The 13,992-nt window shown below is 43.6% G+C and overlaps 1 protein-coding gene across 4 annotated transcripts in view; it reads left to right on the top strand.

The window, feature by feature from the left end:
* Positions 1 to 374: 374 nt before the first annotated feature.
* The window catches only part of PCGF5 (polycomb group ring finger 5), a 124,419-nt gene continuing 110,801 nt past the window's right edge, over positions 375 to 13,992 (top strand). For 2 of the 4 annotated variants that reach the window (XM_030809273.1, XM_030809278.1), the window contains exon 1: positions 1,159 to 1,256. The gene's annotated coding sequence lies outside the window, so the exon portion shown is untranslated. Of the gene's footprint in view, positions 422 to 1,158; positions 1,257 to 1,819; positions 1,842 to 13,992 lie in introns of those variants that run through there. The other 2 variants (XM_030809277.1, XM_030809276.1) reach the window with 2 other exon arrangements.

Here is a 13,992-nt window from a genome sequence, read left to right as displayed (position 1 = left end):
CAATATTAGTCTTACAGCTTTCATTTCTCCCATCACCAGAGCTCTGTTAAAAGCAGACTCCTCTTTAAGGAATCCACAGATCAGAGAGGGTACAGCACAGGCACACAACTGACCCCCAAGTCAGAATGATGCCAGCCACAAGGGGGGATTCTGCCTGGGGGAGCAGGAAGACTGCACAGACATGGTAGGAGATGGCTACAGGAGCTGAGTCCAAGAAAGTTTGACAGGTGGAGGCAGCTAAGGGGTCTTCTGGCAGAGAACAGAGCAGGATCAAAATAAAGTGTCAAAGGACAGACACATTTCAGGTGTTGTCTGTAAACGGAGGCTTTGGGGTGAGGGTAGGGAAGTGCAGGGGAGACTGAAAAATGGAGGCCCAGCTATTGAGGACTCTGAGAATGAGGCATTAAGGCTCGAGGCCATGGTGAGTCATTGGAGGATCTTCAGCATCAGGGCGGCAAGGTCACTTCTGGTGGGGTGGCGGCGGGGGGGGGTGGGGGGTGGGGGGACTTTGCGATTAGAAGCAAAGAAGCTGGAGGCAGGAAAAGAAACTGCGAGCTCTGGGGTGGAGGGCAGCTTATACGGGAAGCCTGGACTTGACCATCGCCACGGAGGCATACTGACATTCGAGCTGCCTTCCATCTATTCAAGGGCACGCTTCCTCCGTCTGTGGGGGGAGAAGGTGCCCCCTCAGCGGCTGTACGATTCGAAGTCTCCAGCCTGAGAAGTTTCGAATTTCTCCTTGCCAAGGTCGGGCCACTACAGGTGGGCGACTGCGAGCCCCGAGCGAACGCTTCGCTTTACGCCCGCCCGGGGCAGCCGCCGCGGCTCGTCCCCTCCAGGCCTGGGCACCGCCGTGGGCCGTGCCCGGCAGGGCGCTCCGGGAGCTGCGCGGCCGCGGCTCGAGGAGGCCTGGCGGGCGGCGGCGAGAGGCTGTGCCCCAGTTTGTGTCCAATCAGGGAGTGCGGGCTGTGCCCCGAGCCGGGCAGCAATGCGTAAACAAACCCACGGTAACTCCTCCGCCCCCTCGGCGCGCTCGCCCCGCGCCCGCCGCCGCCAGCGCCGCCGCCGCCGCGGGCTCTGCTCTCCTCGCGCCCGCCCGCCGGGCCGGCCCAGCCCCCGCCCCGCGCCGCTCGCACCCCCGCTGCCCCGCCCCGCCCCCGCCGGCGCGGGCTCCCTCACCTACCGCCCCACGCGCGCGCGCTCGCGCACCACGCGCCCCGCGCGGCCCGCCCGGATCGTGGCCTCTCGAGAGCAAGGTAAGGGCGATGCGCGGGGACCCAGGCGGCTTCCCCGCCCGACGCGGCCCAGGGAAGTTTCTGGCGTGGCTGTTTTCCGCGGGGCCGGGGGGAGGCCCCGGGAGCCAGGCGAGCCTGGAGGGCGGGAGGGGGCCGCCTGGCGCCCCGGGGTCACAAGTTGCCTAACCTGACCTCGGTGCGGGCCGGTGGGCGGCGCGGCCGGGCTGGCGGCGCGCGGAAAGGGGCTGGAGGCGCGGCGGGGCCGGGCGCCGGGCGGGCAAGGGGAGGGCCCCGAGGAACTTTCTCTTCCCCAGAGGGGCGCCTTCCAGTCCTGGCCGCAGCCCCGCCGCGGGAGCAGCGGCTCCCTGGCTGGAGGGAGACCATGAAATGTGTTTGAAGAAGCTGACGCAGTTTGTGACGCTCGCGGCTTCCTGATGGGGACCGGCAGCAGCGGCGCCTCCGCCAAGGAGGGACGACCCGAGTCGGCGCTCGGGCCCTTCCCCCGCCGCCAGCCGCGCGCCCCGGCGCCTAGTTTGGGGGCCGCTGGCTCTGGGCGCGAGCATCTGCTCCCGGCTGCGCGCGTCGCTTCCGTTTTGATTAGCTCAGGTTATTATATAAGATGTCACGGAGAGGAAAGGGGCGAGCGAGAGGCGCGTTGGGGAGGGCGCGGTGGCCTTCCGCGAGTGGCAGGGAGGGGTAGGAGGCAGGACCGGCGGGACCCACCTGTACGCCCTCCGCGCCCCCTGCGGGCGCTGCCCGCGCGCGTGCTGGGGTGGTGGTGGGGGGGGCACGGACGGACGTCCCCGCTGCTCCCCTCCCCTCCCCGCCAACACTCGGGCAGCGGCCGAAACGTGCTATTTTTTCGCTGCCACCTCTCCTGGGTCTACAGGTTTCTGGCCCCAGGCGTTTGTACTTTGAAACATTTGTTTAATATTAAGGAAGCTGCGTGTGCGGCCGTCATAGTACACCCGGAACGTGTGGCCGTGAGCTCCAGGGCGGTGAATGAATCATCGCCCCGCGGACCGGGCCCCGATGATTCATGCGGGGTACACACACGCGCGCGTACTCGCTGTGTACCTCTGACCCAGGGAGAGTGGCCCCTCTGCAGTGATGACGCCCGGAGGGGCGGGGAAGACTTAGTGCAAAAGGACAGCGGGGTCCCCCCTTCCACAATAACTTGTTGGGGGGTCAGGGACGCCCGGAGGGGCGGGGGAGACTTAGTGCAAAAGGGCAGCGGGGTCCCCTCTTCCACACTAACTTTTGGGGGGTCAGGGTCCACACATTCCCCAAGGGTTGTTTCGCGTTCTTGAAAGAGTTACAAAATTCCACCTGGCTACATTAATCGGTTGAGGAGTGCTGGTTCGCTGCAGGGCTGGTCCTGTCTCATTCAGGATTTGGTGTCAAATGAGGGAGGTATCAGACTCTGAAGGAATCCTCCTAGTAATTGCGTCTACCTAAGTAGCTCTGAAGTAATTCGAAAAATTTTAAAAGTGGATCTTAAAAGAAGACTCCTTAAGACTAGTTTTTTGAGGGTTTTAAAAAAGCCGGATCCTAAAAGGAACCTCGGTTTTCATTCATGAATACAGAATTTTTCCCACTGTGATCACTCTCAAAGATTAACTTGACTCATTCCCACCTCACATTAGTAAGACTGAATAAAGTTTTCTCATCATTTAAGACTCACCTCAAACGGCATCTACTCAGCCAGGCCCTCTTGATTGCCTTCATTATCTCCTGTCCCCTCCCCCCAGGAGCCACCCCATAGTACTATTTTATTTTCTTTACTGCGCTTAATCGCTATCTGATCTTGCTTTGTTTAGGAGTTCTTTAAGTCTGATCTCTTCTTACTGGAATGTAAGCTCCACTATGGTAGGGATTTGGGCTGTTTTGTTCACTGCTATAAACCTAGCACCTAGAACAGTGCCTGGCATATATGAAACACTTAGTATTTGTTGACTCGTGAATGAATAAACTCTTTTGCAGATTTCTTGGTAGGACTGTTTTTGACAGTTGAAATTCAGTGCTTTTTTTTGTGGGAAAGTCACCAAGTTGGTGCAGTTCTAATTTTCTTCTTTTTCCTCCTGGTTTTCTTTTGATTGATTTTCTCGCCTGTGATGTTAACCTGCAGCACAAGAAGGGTTTGAGGATCATATCCTAAGACACTTAGTATGAAAAAAGATAAAGCATGTGGAGCTCTGTCAAGAGAAAGTATATTACTATGTAACTTCTGGATGATTAAAACTATTATCTGTGCTAGTTGAAGAAAAAGTGCAGGATATTGAAATGGAATCAGCAAAGTCAAATCCCACAGTCCTATGTTTCCACTCATTTGGAATACTAATATTTCCATTATCTTCCCTCCCCACTACCTGGAAAACAGCCTGAAGTTTAGCTGCAGTTTGGGAAGGTTCATAATAGATACCACTTAATATGAAGGTTTTTTGTTTGAGACAGGGTCTCACTCTGTTGCCCAAGCTGGAGCGCAGTGGTGCAATCATAGCCTCAACCTCCCAGGCTCAAGTGATCCAATATGAAGTATTAATTTAATCAAATGAAAACAGGATTTATGCTGCAGAGGCCTTAACTCTGATTTGTTGTTGTTCATGTCGGTAATGCCACAGAAGAGTAGATAAAAGGAGTTATTTAAAATTATATTTTAAACATCTTAAATGGATTCTAAAGAATTACAGCTATAATAAGTCAGTGATATGATGTAAAAAGGATTTGTATGTCATGTTTAATAATATCCCTTTAGAGGATAAACTTTGATAAAGTTTATATTATAGATAAACTTTGATAAAGTTTATATTATAAATAAACTTTGGAGGCCTGTTAATTAGTCCCAGTCTTGTAGCAGTATTTTCAGAACTCAGTACTTCTGAAGTTAGTGCTGAAGAAGAATGGGCTTCTAGCAGTTCCCTTTCCATAATGGTAGCTGTGATCACTTGCAGAAGCATAATCTCAAGAGTAAGCTCAGAGACGATAGAATTTTAAAGCTAAAAGAGACCTTGAAATTACTTGGCACAGTTCATTCCTTTTTAATCAATCCTTTTACTAAAGAAACTAAAGCATAGTGAGATGACTTGCCTAAGGTACAGGGCAAGAGTCAGAACCAAGAGTCCTGACTCTCATAAAGAGCTTAAGTGGTTGGACATTCCTGAATTAGCCAGAGCTGCTATAGGTGGAGAAGAATGGTTTCTATCATTAGTTGATTGTCTGCCTTTTGCTTGTGAACTCTCAGAGGGAAAAATAATGTCTTATTCACCTTTGTATCCTCCCATGTGCCTGGAACACCTAGGGGCTCAACAAATGCTTATTGAAAGCAGTTGGATAAATGGGTTTTAAGGTGAAAATATATTTAGGAAGTGAAAAAGCAGGAAAACATATCTCCTTTCCACATTGAAGAAGTTTTCTGACAACAGAATTAGATATTGGCAGTAAATAACCTAGAATTAACCTTAGAACTTTTACAATAATGAAACTACTGTTTAATTTTTAATGCCTCCAGTTTTTTTTAAAGGCTTAAAACTTGTAAGTGTGCATGTTTGCTTACTTGGTATAATTATTTACTGGAGAAGCAGGAGACAGGAGTCAGGACATCTGATAGGTCTTGCCTCTGTCACAGCATCCAATAGAAAAGCCTAGACTTTGCAGCCAGTCAGATTTGGGGCTAAAACACAGCTCTGCCCCTAAGCAGAGCTTTCCACAGCAAATTACTTAACTTTTTGGAGCATTCTGTCATCTCTAAAGTGGGGATAACGCCATCTACCTTGAAGGATTGTGTGAGACTGAGATAATGTGTATATATAACGTGTGTGGTGTATAAAAGGCTCTTAATAAATGGTAACTGCTATAGTTATGACTACAGATTTGTGTGACCATGGGGGCAGCTTAATCTCTCAGAAGTTTCAGTTTTTTCAATCGGAGAATTGGTGGTCAGAATGGGGGAGGGGAATTACTGATCTCTAAGATCTTGTCCAACTCTGGTTTCGGGAACCAATAAAGAAATATACAGTTCTCCTGCAATTTTAGTTTAAGGTAATTTATATATCCTTGATCCAACAAAAACTACAAAAATGGTTAGTTTCTAGACCTTCTTAAGAATTTGTCTAAATTAACTTTTATGATAAGTACATTTTCATTATTTTATATGCTATATGATGGATATGAAGTTAACTTGAATATCTCAACCTCTCATCCAGCTTACTATATACATAAAGCAATATAAGAAGAATACTGGTTAATTAGACATAGATACTCTTTCTTTAAGAGGCTTAAGAGTCACGTAGAGCACATAAGACAGATAACTAAAGGCTGTTTTAAATGGGAGAACTGTTAGGCATAAAGAAAATGCTTTGTGAATTCAGAGGAGGGAAAGACTATTTCTTCTAGCCAGAAAAAAGGTAAGACTTAATTAGGGAATTTTGAGCAAGGCCTTAAAAAATTGAGACGACTTCAATCGGCAGAGATGTAGGGACCAGTCTGTGCTAAGACTTGAAGGTAAGGATATATGAGCATGTCCAGGATTGGAGAAGAATGTGGTTAAACTGGAGGTTGAGGAGCCTGGAGGCAGCATAATGGGAGAGAATGCTGCATGGGGAGGGGAAATTAGGACTATATTGTGAAGCATCTTGAATGCTGGGCTAAGGAGACTCTTTAGTAGGCAGTAGATAAGTATCCGAAATATTTTAAATGGGGGAATGATGTGATCAAGGCTATGCTTTAAGAGATTAATCTTCATCACAGGAACCACAGGTAGTCCATTTAAGCTGTTGAAATATTCTCCGGAAGAGAAATGATGAGAACCTAAGTTAGGGTGGAGGCAGATGAGTTGGGCAAGATACTGTAGAAGTAAATGAAACAGAACTTGTTGGCAATTGGATGTAGGAGTTGAGGAAGAAATCAAAGACAGAAGCTGAGTCACTTATGTTGATGCTGGCAAGGATTGAAATAGGAAGGGACACTAGTAAATCACCTGCAAGTAGTGTGCAATCAATAAATATTTGTCCAATTAATGGAGGTGATTATTGGTTTGGATTTGGATGTGTTAACTTGTATGTGGCTATGGACCATCCAGATGGATGAGAGCCATTAAAAATAGAGAAAGATTTGGGGCATCCTTATGGAGGGGGATGGTGAACCTGTCAGAAAGTTCAGAGTGTGGTGAGCAGAATAAAAGGCTAGGATAGAGCCTTGTAAAAGCCAGTATTTGTGGACTTGAGGGAGACAGGAGGAGGTAGGCAGGATGCTGAGAATAAGAAGCAGGAGGGGCATGAGGAAAAGATTGGGCAAAGAAAGACGAGGAAGGAGATTTCGAAGGATCCTGATAGGGTAGAGGATGGGCTGAGTTGAAGACTGGGAAAAGGACATTAGATTTGTCAGTGAGACCATCGTCAATAGCCTTCGAGGAACAGAGTCAGTTGGGCAGTGGGGATTAGTGGGGACAAGTCAGCTAGATACCTGAAGGATGCTGGCTTGGGAAGGAAATGGAGAAAGCAAATGTAAATCGTGACTGGACTGTGAAAATCAGAGGCTGGGGGTAGGGAGAAGGCAATAACTTGGGGCAAGAAAAGTGTCAATGAAACTTTCTTAAAAACAAAACCGGCAGGACGTGGTGGCTAACACCTTAATCCCAGCAGTTTGGGAGGCCAAGGTGGGCAGATCATGAGGTCAAGAGTTCCAGACCAGTCTGGCCAACATAGTGAAACCCCGTCTCTACTAAAAATATGAAAAATTAGCCGAGTGTGGTGGTGTGTGCCTGTAATCTCAGCTACTAGGGACACTGAGGCAGGAGAATCACATGAATCTGGGAGGCGAAGGTTGCAGTGAGCTGAGATTGCACCATTGGACTCCAGCCTGGGCGACAGTGCAAGACTCCCTCTCAGAAAAAAAAAAAAAAAAAAAAACATAAGGAAGGCTTGAGAACATTTGTGCATTGTGCGTAGAGTGGTTGCAAGTGCAGAGGAAAGGAATGAAGATCGAGGGAGGACATAGGAGGGCAATTAATACACTAGGCTCTCCTCAAGCAGGAGAGATAGGATGGGGTAACCATACATGCAATTGCCCAGGGCAGTGCCAGTTCACACCAGTTTATTTACAGTATAATACCTGGATACAGGATACAGGATAAAAGTGGATAATAATGCCCACTTTTAATCTTAAAAGAGAGCCTATTTTTGAATAACTGAATTGATTACCCTAATCATGATGCAAATAAAGAAGTTACTTGTGGGAAAATATGGCAGAATATAAAGAAATAAAAGATAGATTGGTTGGAAAGGAAGAAATAAACCTTTGTTTGAAGATGACATGATTGTTTATGTAGAAAACTGAAAGACTCAACAACAACAAAGAAACCTCCTGGAACTAATAAGCAATTACAGCAGGGTTGTAAGAGACAAGGCTAGTATATGAAAGTTCATCACTTTTCTATATACCAGGAATTAACAGTGGAATTTGAAATTAAAAACAATCCCATTTACATTAGCACCTCAGACAACACGAAATACTTAGATATACACCTAACAAAATATATATAAAATCTATGTGAGGAAAACTATCACATTTTGATAAAAGAAATCAAAGAAGAATTAAGTAAATGGAGATATAGTCCATCTTCATGGGTAGGAAGGCTCAATATTGTCAGGACTTCCCAACTGTATTCATATATTTAATGCAATCTCAGTCAAAATCCCATCAAGTTATTTTGTAGATACTGACAAACTAACTCTAAAGTTTATATGCAGAGGCAAAAGACCTAAAATAGCACAATACTGAAGGAGAAGAACAAAGTTGGAGGACTGACACTACCTAGCTTCAAGGCTTGCTATAAACCTATAGTAATCAAGACAGTGGTATTGGCAAAAAATTAAACAAATGGATCATGGAACAGAAAAGAGAGCCCATAAATGGACCCCAATAAATGCAGTCAAGTGATCTTTGACAAAGGAGCAAAGGTAATACAGTGGAGAAAGGATAGTCTTTTCAGCAAATGGATGAGGCTGAAACAACTAGACATCCATATGCAAAAAAAAAAAAAAGATTAATCTAGACATAGACTTCACCCTTGTCACAAAAATTAATTCAAAATGGATCACAGACCTGAATGTAAAACTGTAAGACTCCTAGAAGATAACATAGGAGAAAATCTGGATGACCTTGGGTTTGGTGATGACTTTTTAGATATGACATCATAGGCACAGCCATGAAAGAATTGATAAGCTGGACTTCATAAAACTTTAAAAATTTCTGCTCTGCAGAAGACATTGTCAAGAGAATAAAAAGATGAGCCACAGACTGGGAGAAAATATTTGCAAAAGACATATCAAATAAAAGTCTGTTATCTAAAATATACAAGGAACTCTTAAAACTGAACAATATGCAACCCATTTGAAAAATGGGCCAAAGACCTTAACAGACACCTCACCAGAGAAGATACACAGATGGCAAATAAGCATATGAAAAGATACTGCACATCATATGTCATCAGGAAAATGCAAATCAAAGCAACCGTGATATACCACTATACACAATTGAAATGGCCAAAATTCAGAACACTGACAACAGCAAATACTGACAAGGAAGTGGAGCAACAGGAACTCTCATTTATTACTAGTGGGAATGTTAAACAGTACAGCTACTTTGGAAGACAGCTTGGTGGTTTCTTACAAAATGAAACATTCTTACTGCACAATCCAGCAGTTGTGTCCTTTGGTATTTACCCAAAGGAGTTGAAAACTTGTGGCCACACAGAAGCCTGCACACTGATGTTTATAGTAGCTTTCTTCATAATTGCCAAAACTTGGAAGCAACCAAGATGTCATTCAGGATAAACTGTGGTACATCCAGGTAATGGAATATTAGTGCTAAAAATAAATAGCTATCAAGCCATGAAAAGACATGGGGGAAGCTTAAATGCATATTCCTAAGTCAAAGAAGCCAATCTGAAAAAGCTTCATACTGTGTGATTCCAACTACACAACATTCTGGGCAAGCAAAACCATAGAGAGAGTAAAAAGATCAGTGGTTGCCAGGGGTTAGGATGGAGGATGGATGAACAGGCATAGCACAGACGATTTTTAGGGCAGTGAAACTACTCTGTGATATAACGGTGCATACGTGGTATTATATATTTGTCCAAATCCATAGAATGTAGAGGAATACAAAATGCAGATGTGGCATGGAGGAAGAAAGAAGTTAGATGAAAGCAAAAGGAAATTTTGAGTTCTTAAAAGGGAAGTTGATGGCTGGGAGGTGGCTGCATTTGAAATGGGTTGATTCTTTTATATTGATTTGCCAAAAGTAAGTGGAGAGTAAAGCATAAAATTGAAGTGGAGGAGAGTTGAAAAGGTTTGGAAAACTTTGGGTCTGCGCAGTGGGGAGCCAAAGGTGATGAGGGCTTGACAAGTTGCTAGAAGGCCTTAGCCTAGTGATAGGATGAATCACTCCTGTATTTCATGACTTTCTCCAGCAATGCTCAGAAAATTGGAAGTAGAGATGCTGTGAGTATCACTGAAACTGCCAACTCCATATGGGCCCTTGGTTGAGTAGGAAGGCAAGTGACACTAGAGTGTCGATGGGCTGGGAGAATAGCAGGGGATATGAGATTAGAGTGTGTAATGGCTGATTCAGCAAGAGTGAAGGAAAGGGAAAAATTGGAATGTGGAGGGAGGTTCTGAGGGTAGTGGTGAAGGGCATGAGGAACTTTCAGAGTTATTGTGGAGGGATCAGTTCTGAGTAATGACAAAAATTCAAAGTGTGGCTGAGCTTGAGGATGTTGAGTGACACAGGCCAATGGAGGTAGAAGATCATTGGTCTTCGGGAACTATGAGGCCAAAGTATCAAAATGATTTTGTATCGGTGTCAGTGTCTGTCTTTAAAACTATGGAATACAGCTCGTAAAGCCTTTCTGAGCATTTAGTCCATAGAGATGGAAAGTACCTTAAAGATAAGGAAGTTGTTCCTTTATTTTAAAGATGAGAAAGCTTTAAAATCCTTTAAACATTTTTAGATATATGTGATTTGCCCAGGATTACAGACATGTGTGGCAGAGCTAGCTCTTGAAAGAAGTGGGATCTCTGAATCTCAGTTAATATTGCCCTCTAGGGCCAGGCACGGTGTCTCGTGCCTATAATCCCAGAACTTTGGGAGGGGGAGGCGGGCAGATCACTTGAGATCAGGAGTTTGAAACCAGCCTGGCCAACATGATGAAACCCTATTAAAAATACAGAAATTAGCTGGGCGTGGTGGCATGTGCCTGTAATCTCAGCTACTCCGGAGGGTGAAGCAGAAGAATCGTTTGAACCCGGGAGGCAGGGGTTGTAGTAAGCCGGGATTGTGCCACTGCACTCCAGCCTGTGCCACAGAATGAAACTCCACTTCAGAAAAAAAAAAAAAAAATGCCTTCTAAGGCAGAAGAAGTAATTAAAGTATCCACTGAAAAAGATCTTAGAACACTTCCTCACCATACTGAGAGGTAGACCCATGACTGTCATACACCAACCAAATAAATTACTCCACATCTATGTGGAATGGTATGGTGTCGGATGAGAAGCCAGGAATGGATGGGTCATATCTCTCCTTTAAACACTTCCTCAATGGCAAAAAGGTGTTGGTTACCCTTGAACGTAAGTTATTGAGTACTCATAACTTTTATGTTTGCACCCAAGTTAAACTAACCTTTGTGGCCGCAGACACTTTGTTATGTCAACTAGAAGTGAATTAAATGACTGAAAGGTTTGTGCATAGGTCCTTAGTTTATTGCTTTCACAGCCATATTTAGTGGATCTCTCCTTCCTCACTGGGAATGTCAGGAAACTCATAAATGCCATGACAGGGACAACTAGCTTTGAGATCCTGTTTTTGAACTCAGAACCTTGAAAAGTAGAAGGTTCTTTGTCCTCATAAAATGTTAAAGGAACCCTTAATTAGATGTATGGAAGTTGGAATTAGTCCTGATTCTGTCACTATTTGTGATCTTACTAATCAATAATAAGTGCCTAAGTTTCCTCATCTGTTGTGTAGGAAAAAATTATATCTGGTCTATCTCCTAGGTATTCAATGTGAAAACTCTTTGCAAGTAAATAGTGTTATGCAAATGTAAGTTATCACTATTACCATATGGTATGCAACACACACTGTGATGTTTAAGAGCTTAATTTTTAAAGTGTTTTGAATAAAACAACAAAGATGACTATTGAAATTTGGCGGGGGATTGGTTTAGGCCCTTAAAGTAAATTATGACAACTTTTCTCTTGTTATCCCTGTGATAGTGTATAATAATTCTGGCCAAGTGAGATTAAGGCAATGTGTTTCATGACAAATGAAATTTCTGCCTTTTTATTTCTCTTTTAACCTTAAAAATAGTTTTTGTATTGTAAAATATAACACATATACGGAAAACTTTTGAAATGTAAATACACAGTTTAATGAATTTTAAAAAGTGAACATCCATGTAACTACCACCCAGCTCAAGAAATAGACCAATTTAATTTGTTTTTCCTTCCATGGGAATCTTTTATTCTTCTGCTAGGTGGAGTTGGCTTTTTTTTTTTTTTCACGGAAGCCATGAGTAGTAGCAGGAGGCAATTATAAGTTTTGGCAAGTCCAAAATATGCACTTCTTTCAAGTGGAGCAAGATCAAAAGTGTAATATTAGTGTTTTATTCAGTAGTTAATCTGGTAATTTATTTCTTATTTCTTAAACTGTGAATTTAGTATTTAGGACAAGTGCTAGGTTTTCAGCCTTGAAGATTAAATTCTTCAGGCTAAGGATCTTCAGATTTGTGTCCTTTGGATGGAAGTAAAAAAAATTGTGATACTCATATGTGAAAAAAGTCCTCATGCTTGATTATTTGTTAAAAGTTCTGATCTTCCTTCCTTTGCCTGTCTTTAGAAGTAAAATAGCTAAGACTCCAGTATTGATGATGATTTTGGGCAGCAAAGGTCTTCTTGGTTAATGCTTGATAGTTATCAAGGTAAATACCTTTGGGCTACTGCATTTTTTTAATGCAGTGAAGCTTTTTCACTGAATCCTTCATGCCACTTCATATCTAACCTACAGTGGCCCAAGTTACTACTTAACTGTAATTGGGCTACAACTTGGGCCACAGTAGGTTGGATATGAAGTAGCATGAAGGATTCAGTGAAAAAGCTTCATTGCATTAAAAAAAAATCTGTATTTTTAGGCTGGGCACAGTGGCTCATGCCTGTAATCCCATCACTTTGGGAAGCTGAGGTGGGTGGATCACTTGAGGCCAGGAGTCGGAGACCAGCCTGACCAACATGGTGAAACCCCGTCTTTACTAAAAATGCATAAATTAGACAGGTATGGTGGTGTATGCCTGTAGTCCCAGCCACTGGGGAGGCTGAGGCATGAGAATCACTTGAGTCCAGGAGGTGGAAATGGTAGTGAGCTGAGATCACGCCACTGTACTCCAGCGTGGGCAACAGAATGAGACTGTGTCTCAAAAAACAAAAATCTGTATTTTTATTTGTTTGATTATAATCTACTGTAATAAATCCTATCATGCTTTAAGACTAAGTTAATGAATTAATAGATTAAAAATAGATTAAAAGTCTTGTGGCATCTGGAAGGATTCTCTTGAATGTTTTTTTATGATCAAAAAATAAAGGATAATAAACATTAAAATAATTGGGAAAGTATCTTATCTAATCAGGCATGTCTGTAAAATACAGAAAAATTATGGCTGTTAAAAGAAATTGATAAGGATTCATCTTTGGTGGCAATCTCTGTGGTTTTGAGATTTAGTTCATGGGACTTCAGATTAGAATTTAGTGGATGGAACGCATGTGTTTACTGTCAGTCTCTCCTGCAACACTATTACAGTCACGGTAAATATGAGAAGAGGCAACAGTGGAGAAGAGGCATCAGCAAATTTTTGGAAGATGAAAAGCAAATAGACCTGTGGCAACTGCCTTAGTATAACAGAGGAAGTTGATACCTAAGTGCCTTTAACTGAGGTTGAGAGGAGATGCTGGAAGAAACAGTCACTATATCCCTAAGAATTCCAGAAAGTTTCTGGAATTAGAGGATTTGGAGTGGGGCAGAAGCCTGAAAATGAGGGATAGGTGGAAAATCTGTAAGGGAACTAGACCCTCACTTCACTTCTCCTATGCCATACAGCAAGATGAAGTCTTTGACAGAGACTGGGCTTGTTTTTTCTGAAGAAATTAAAATAAAATAGAGGTTCTGAGTTTAGGGATGCCAGACAAAACAGAAGAGAAAGGTAAAATGATCAACTGAAAAAGGAATTTAATGAAATTCGGCTCACTAAACAGTGAGACTCCATACTCTTCCCCAAGCCCAAACCTAGGATAGGTAATTCAGTCAGGACTAGAGGACTCTTCTCTGGGTAAAATGAGCAGCCTTAGAAGGACTTACAGAAACTGACATTTGAGGTCCGACAATGAAAAAAATGACTTACCACCCATTCTTTCTACAGTGAGCCCATCATTCAACAACCCTATAACCCTCCTCCCTCCTCCCCCTACCCCTGTGAACATGGAACTTGCAGTCAGCTTTTTGATGCTTTGTTCTTAAATGTAAATGAATAGGAGACATTTGAAGAAGGCCTTCAATAAAAAAGGCAAAACTCAAAACAAATGAACAACAACAAAATAATCACACAGAAAGCAGAAATGCAAGGAAAAGAAAATAAAAATATCAGAGACTAGGATTGCAACCCCTGCCTTTTTTTGTTTTCCATTTGCTTGGTAGATCTTCTCCATCCCTTTAT

This window comes from Nomascus leucogenys, chromosome 3 (assembly GCF_006542625.1).
Source record: "Nomascus leucogenys isolate Asia chromosome 3, Asia_NLE_v1, whole genome shotgun sequence".
NCBI lineage: Eukaryota > Metazoa > Chordata > Mammalia > Primates > Hylobatidae > Nomascus > Nomascus leucogenys.
The sequence above is the reverse complement of the archived record's forward strand: the minus strand, read 5'-3'. Positions and strand labels throughout refer to the sequence as shown.